The sequence below is a fragment of the Octopus bimaculoides genome, chromosome 1, assembly GCF_001194135.2.
Source record: "Octopus bimaculoides isolate UCB-OBI-ISO-001 chromosome 1, ASM119413v2, whole genome shotgun sequence".
Classification (NCBI taxonomy): domain Eukaryota; kingdom Metazoa; phylum Mollusca; class Cephalopoda; order Octopoda; family Octopodidae; genus Octopus; species Octopus bimaculoides.
The window spans coordinates 179,035,486-179,042,202 of record NC_068981.1 but is presented as its reverse complement, the minus strand read 5'-3'; positions in this window follow the sequence as shown (position 1 = coordinate 179,042,202).

Below are 6,717 nucleotides of genomic sequence, written 5' to 3'. Positions count from 1 at the left end.
TATATATATATATATATATATATATACATATATATATATATATGTATGTGTATGTGTGTAATACACACTGAACATCTTATATATTGAAATAAACAATTTATCTATATGTTTTATGGAACACAAATTTAATCAGTGGTGTAGTCTTGTATTTTTATGACATAATTTTGAAAATTTTTTCAGCTCTTGATTACACTGTAAGACAAAAGGCTATGTTACACTGATAGTCTGGCAAAAACATTATACATATATATATACATGCATACATATAGCAATATCTCCTGTATTTTAAGAGTCTGCCACAATTCAGTATAATGATAATGATGATAACAACAACAACAATAATTGAAATTTCCTGTTGATAATTTATGTAATCAGGTATTTAAAACTTATATTTGCAAGATAGAACAAACTTCTTATTAATTAATTTGTTGACCAGAACTATTAAGATATTATTAAAAGAAAAAAATTCACAAGAAAATGTTGATAACTTGCTTTAAACCAAGAGATGATTTCCCACTTGTGCAAATTGCTGAGTATTTATGCTATTTTGTTTTTCATTTATATGTGCAGTATGAAATTTGAATCTCTCATCAGTATTAACTCAGTATTATCTCAATTCAACGGAGAGGTATAGGTATACAGCACCTCTAAATATGAAATTCTCAGCAATATTTTCTCTCATAAAGGCAATGAGTTGGCAGAATCGTTAGCACGCCAGACAAAATGCTTAGCAGCAAGCTGGCAGAAATGTTAACATGCCGGGCGAAATGCTTAGTGGTATTTCATCTGTCTTTACGTTCTGAGTTCAAATTCCACCGAGGTCGACTTTGCCTTTCATCCTTTCAGAGTCAATAAATTAAGTACCAGTTACACACTGGGGTTGATGTAATCAACTTAATCCCGTTGTCTGTCCTTGTTTAGCCCCTTGTGGGCAATAAAGAAATAAGTATCATTAGCACACCAGACAAAATGTTTAGTGGTATTTCATGTCTCTACTTTCTGAGTTCAAATTCTGCCAGGGTTGGCTTTGCCCTTCATCCTTCCAGGGTCAATGAAATAAGTACCAGTTGAGCACTGGGGTTGATGTAATTGACCTAGCCCCACTCCAAAATTGTGCCCTTGTGCCAAATTTGGAAATCAACATTTTCTCTCATTCAAGATATATTTTGCTGTATCTCTGTTTCTTATTTATGAAGGTAGTGAGCCAGTAGAATTGTTATCATGCTGGACGAAATTTTAGTAACATTTCTTGTGGTTCTTTACATTCGGAATCATTAACACACCGGACAAAATGCATATCGGCATTTCGTCCATATATCTTTACGTTCTGAGGTCAACTTAACCCTTCATCCTTTGTTGTCAATGAAATAAGTACCAGCTACGCACTAGGATCAATGTAATAGACTAACCCCTACCCTAAAATTTCAGACCTTGTTCCTATAGTAGAAAGGATTATTTATGAAGGCAGTAAGCTTGTAAAATTGTTAGCATATTAGACAAAATGCATTGCAGCATTTCATCTGGTTCTTTACATTCCGAGTTCAAATTCTGCAGAGGTCAACTTTACTGTTAATCCTTTCAGGGTCGATAAAATAAGTACCAGATAAACTCTGGGGTTGATATAATTGACTTACCCCTCCCCTAAAATTGCTGGCCTTGTACCAAAATTTGAAACCATTATTTATGATTTCATATTTTTTAAGCACATTTTATATGTTTGATAATTTACCTTGTCAAATAGTTGAGTTCTGACAAAGCAGAAATTACTTTTTTTTTTATTTGTATACTTTTTGTCTTCTTGGTCTTCAAACTGAATTGCTTTTGTAACAAGTTTGGTTACAATACACACCAACAATGCCATGTTTGGTCATAATCTTTCTTCAGTTTTGAGTATTGGTTATTAGGTTGTCAAGAAAGTTCTTGTGGTTTTTAACCTTTAAATTCAGATGCACATATCTCGGCTCAAACAAAACTTTATTAATTGAAATAAACACCATCAGAATCAACGTACTTTTGCCAACGCGAAACAAGTCATAAATAATTATGACAGTAGCATAAATATCCTGCATTCTGATGTCGATGAAGTCATTGAAGGCGTGTTTGGCATCGTCTTAGTTTTTGAAGCATTTCTCACGTAGGAAGTTGTCGAGATGCTTGAAAAAGTGGTAGTCAGTAGGCGAGATGTCTGGTGAGTGTGGCAGATGAGGCAGAGTTTTGTAACCCAATTCGTTCAACTTCTGCAGGGTCAGTTGTGCGACGTGTGGCCGAGTGTTGTCGTTAAGAAGAATTGGTCCTTTTCTATTGACCAATGCTGGCTGTTGTTGTCGGAGTTTCTTATGCATTTCATCTATTTGCTGACAATACTTCTCCACTGTAATGGTTTCACCTGGATCCAAAAAGCTGTGATGGATGAGACCGGCTGCAGACCACCAAACAGTCACCATGACCTTCTTTTGGTGCAACTTTGGCTTCAGGAAGTGCCGTGGAGCTTCGTCAGCATCCAACCACTGAGCTGAGTGTCACCGATTGTCATAAAGAATCCACTTTTCATCGCAAGTCACAATCCGGTCGAGAAACGGATCATTCTTGTTGCGTAAAAGAAGGGAAGACGACACTTCAAAATGGCGTTTTTTTTGGTTGTTGTTCAATTCGTGCGGCACCCATTTCTCAAGTATTTTTGTTTTTCCAATCTCTTTCAAGAGGTTGGAAATTGTCGTATACGTTACGTCTAATTCAGAAGCAAGCTTTCGAACAGTTGTGCATGGATTGGCTTCAACTAAGGCTCTTAGTTGATCGTTATCAACATCCGATGGCCGACCACTACGTTTATCATCTTAAAGACTCTCGTCACTGCTACGAAATTTCTTGAACCACCATTGTGCTGTATGTTCATTAGTGGTTCCTGAGCCAAACACATCATTGATATCACGAGCTGTTTCAGCAGCTTTTCAGCCTAGCTTGAACTGGAATAAGAAAATTGTGCGAATTTGCTTTTTGTCCATGTTGTATTCAGTGTTCCAGAAAAAAATGGCCTAATAATTCAAAAAGAAAAAGAGTAACATGATTAGATAGAGTAAAAAACGGGCTTTAAAATGATATATAAAGTCAAAGTAATTTAATGAAAATTTATTTGAAAATACATCATTTAAGACCAAAATTAAAAATTCCACAAGAACTTTATTGACAACCTAATAATTCCATCTTAAGATTAACTCCTGTAATGATATCTATATGCTCATTACTTAAACAGTTAATAATTCCCCAGTAATAAGCATTGACTTAGCAGGATTGATAGTGCATTAGGTAGAGGGCTTTATATTCATTCCAGTTCTCTGCATTCTGATTTCACATCCTGTTAATGTCAGCTTTGCCATCACATCCTTTTGGAAATTTATCAAGTATAAGTCCAGTACTAGAGTCAGTTCTTCTGTGTCTGCCCCTGGAAGAAATTAGCTATGTTTACACCTGGGAGGGAGGGAGCAGGCTCTACTAGGTTTTAAAGTGTTAAACACATGCTGTCTGTTATGACAACATTTTTGTGGTCTTACCAGGAATTGAGGGTACAAGGAAGGAATTCTCTGGTAATAGTTCTAATTAGAGATAATTACAGTTGTGATATTGTTGTAACACAAATTAAACTGAATCCAAAATGTGAATAAATTTTCAAAATATATTTTATTTAAATTTTCATACATTTTTCAGAATTTAATACTGATCAAAGTACTAAACCTCTGTCCTCATTCTTTCTTCATGACAAATGCTGATGCTATATTTTTCATATTAAGCAATTTATTATTGAGAAGCAATGTTCTGTAGCAGACTTTAAAATACAAGGTGATTCAAAAGTCGCCATACATAGGAACAATTTATCTTTTTAAGAAACAGTTTATAAGAACAGTGTTTGTTTTCATTATTTAACAGGCTCTATATGGTTACCATTGTTTTGAATATACATTGCAATACGTTTGCCCGACTCATTGTGAACTCGTAATAACACATCTGGTGATACGTGTGCAAATGAGTTGGTGATGTGTTCCTTCAAATAATTTATATCTTTTACCTTTCCGCGATACACCATGCTTTTTAAACGCCCCTAAAGATAGAAATCAAGAGGGGTCAGATCAGGAGATCTAGGGGATCATATAAACTGTTTCTTATAAAAACATAAAATTTTTCTTATGTATGGAAACTTTTGAATCACCCTGTACTTTCTATATGCAAATATGAATAACATAAAAGTTGTCTCTTGCAATGAATGCAATGGAACCAGTTATTAAAATTGTATTGCTACTTTCTTTTGATGACTGGAATTCAGATGATTGACTTTTGGTAATTAATCTCAGATACTCATACAAAAATACATATTATTCGTTATATTATCACTAATATCCTTCATCAATAAAAAAAAAAAACAATAAAAATGTCTCTTGGTTCTTTTGTTTTGTTTCTTGTTTTGCTCATGTATGTTTTTTATTTTTCTCTCTATGAAATTAGAAATAAAAATAAAGACAATGGTAATTTGGCAATGATAATGACAATTATATATAATGAAGGCATTTCAGAATTATATTAATTGTTCCAGTTTTAATTGGTGTGTCAGGAGCAAAGACAATTCTTTCATGATGTGAACAGGTTGCCTGTTATTGCAGACAAGCAAATTCTAAAAACAATGTGTTGGTTTGAAAATTTAGTTACAACATTCTGTTAGAGCTTTTGTTAATTTTAAACTGCTTTGCACCTTATCTTTGCAAAGTACTTCACTCTTTATTTCATAAGACCATCTGTCTCTAAAATTTGTAATCAGCAGTAAGTCTTTCTCACATAAAACAAAAGACTAGGGTTTCTTTTCTTTTTTTTCCGAAAGACACTACTTACCAATGCCAAACTGCCACAATAATCTTTTCCATTTTAATCCTCCAGTCACTCACTCTCTATTTTTCATTTTGTAGCCTATTTTCACATGACTGAACTAGTCAGAAGGAAAAAAAGGTGGCCTTTAATATATAGAGATGTATCATTATCATTATCATCTGTATATGAAAGATATTTTTTTACATCATTTTTTTTTTTTTTTTTAATTTATTTAAGAGCAAAACATCATCATCATCGTTTAACGTCCGCTAGCATGGAAAGCGGACGTTAAACGATGATCATGATGTTTTGCTCTTAAATAAATTTTTTAAAAAAAACTAATATTTTTTTTCTGCTATAAGCACAAGGCTTCAAATTGGTGAGTGGGGGCTAGTTGATTAAGTACATCAACCCCAGTGCTCAACTGGTCCTTACTTTATTGACACTGAAAGGATGAAAGTTAAATCAGCCTTGGTAGAATCTGAACTCAGAACACAAAGAGCCAAAAGAAAAACTGCTAAGCATTTTGTCCAACATGCTGACTGTTCTGCTAAAACAGCACCTTAATAATAATAATTCTTTCTACTATAGACATAAGGCCTCAGATTTTGGGGGAGGGTAATAGCTGATTACATTGACCCCAGTGCTTCACTGGTACTTTATTGACCCCAAAAAGATGAAAAGCAAAGTCGACTTTGGCGGATCTTGAGCTCTAAATGTGAAGGGGGATGAAATACTGCTAAGCATTTTTCCCAGCATCTAACGATTCTGTCAGCTCACTGCCTTAATAATAATAATAATGGTTTCAAATTTTGCCACAAGGGTAGCCATTTTAGGTGGGAGAATGAGTCGATTCAACCTCAGTGTTCAACTGGTACTGATTTATTGACCCCGAAAGGATGAAAGGTAAAGTCAACCTTGGCAGAATTTGAACTCGGAATGTAGCAGCAGACGAAATACAGCTAAGCATTTCGCTCAGCATGCTAACAATTCTGCCAGCTTGCTGCATAATAATAATAATAATAATAGTAATAATAGTAATAATAATAATAATAATAATAATAATGGTAATTTCAAACAGATTAAAAGAGTCTATTTTTGTCCAATCCCGAAATGTTTTTTATATCTCTTTCTCCCTCCCTCTCCCCCACCCCTTCTCTGTAGGTGCTGTGCTTGTTTTACAGGTGACACCATTCATAAATCCCCATGTCAAAGTATGAAGATTTATGATAAGTTTTCTTGGCAAAGATACAGCAGTGATTCCCTGTTGCCTTCTCGTTTACTTACAGTTTACGCTGTTAGTCTCCTGCTAACCCCTAACCCTTGAGGTACAGAACCCGTTTAATCATCAGACAGGGAACTGTCACTTCACATGATGTCAGGGCATTCATAAGCTTGTTGGCCTGTGTAACATATGTCTAAGAGCCAACTCTCCTCCAATTCTTACGTGCTTTAGCTGCAGGACTATCTTTGATAATTGGCCCTTAACTGGGTTCTTGACAGGTACTACCACCTTGGACCAGAGTGGAACTGGGAGTAGTGGAAACTACTAAAGACTAACTCCATATTCCTCAAAACTCCTGCAAAGCTGAAGCCTCACCACTATAAGCTCTGGGGTCAACTTGCTCAACCAAAGGCGGTGCTCCAGCATGGCCTCAGTCAAATGACTGAAACAAGCAAAAGAGTAAAAGAATTTAAATACACACACACACAAGTGCTGAGCTTTCAACAGGCGTGCTATCAGTTATCAAGGGACACTACTCTCACGAGAATATGATGAGCGAATTCTACATTTATCTCGCCTTGATATACAAGCTACTCTGTGGCTGCAATCAAGAACTAAGAGAAAATTACTTGATGGAAGAA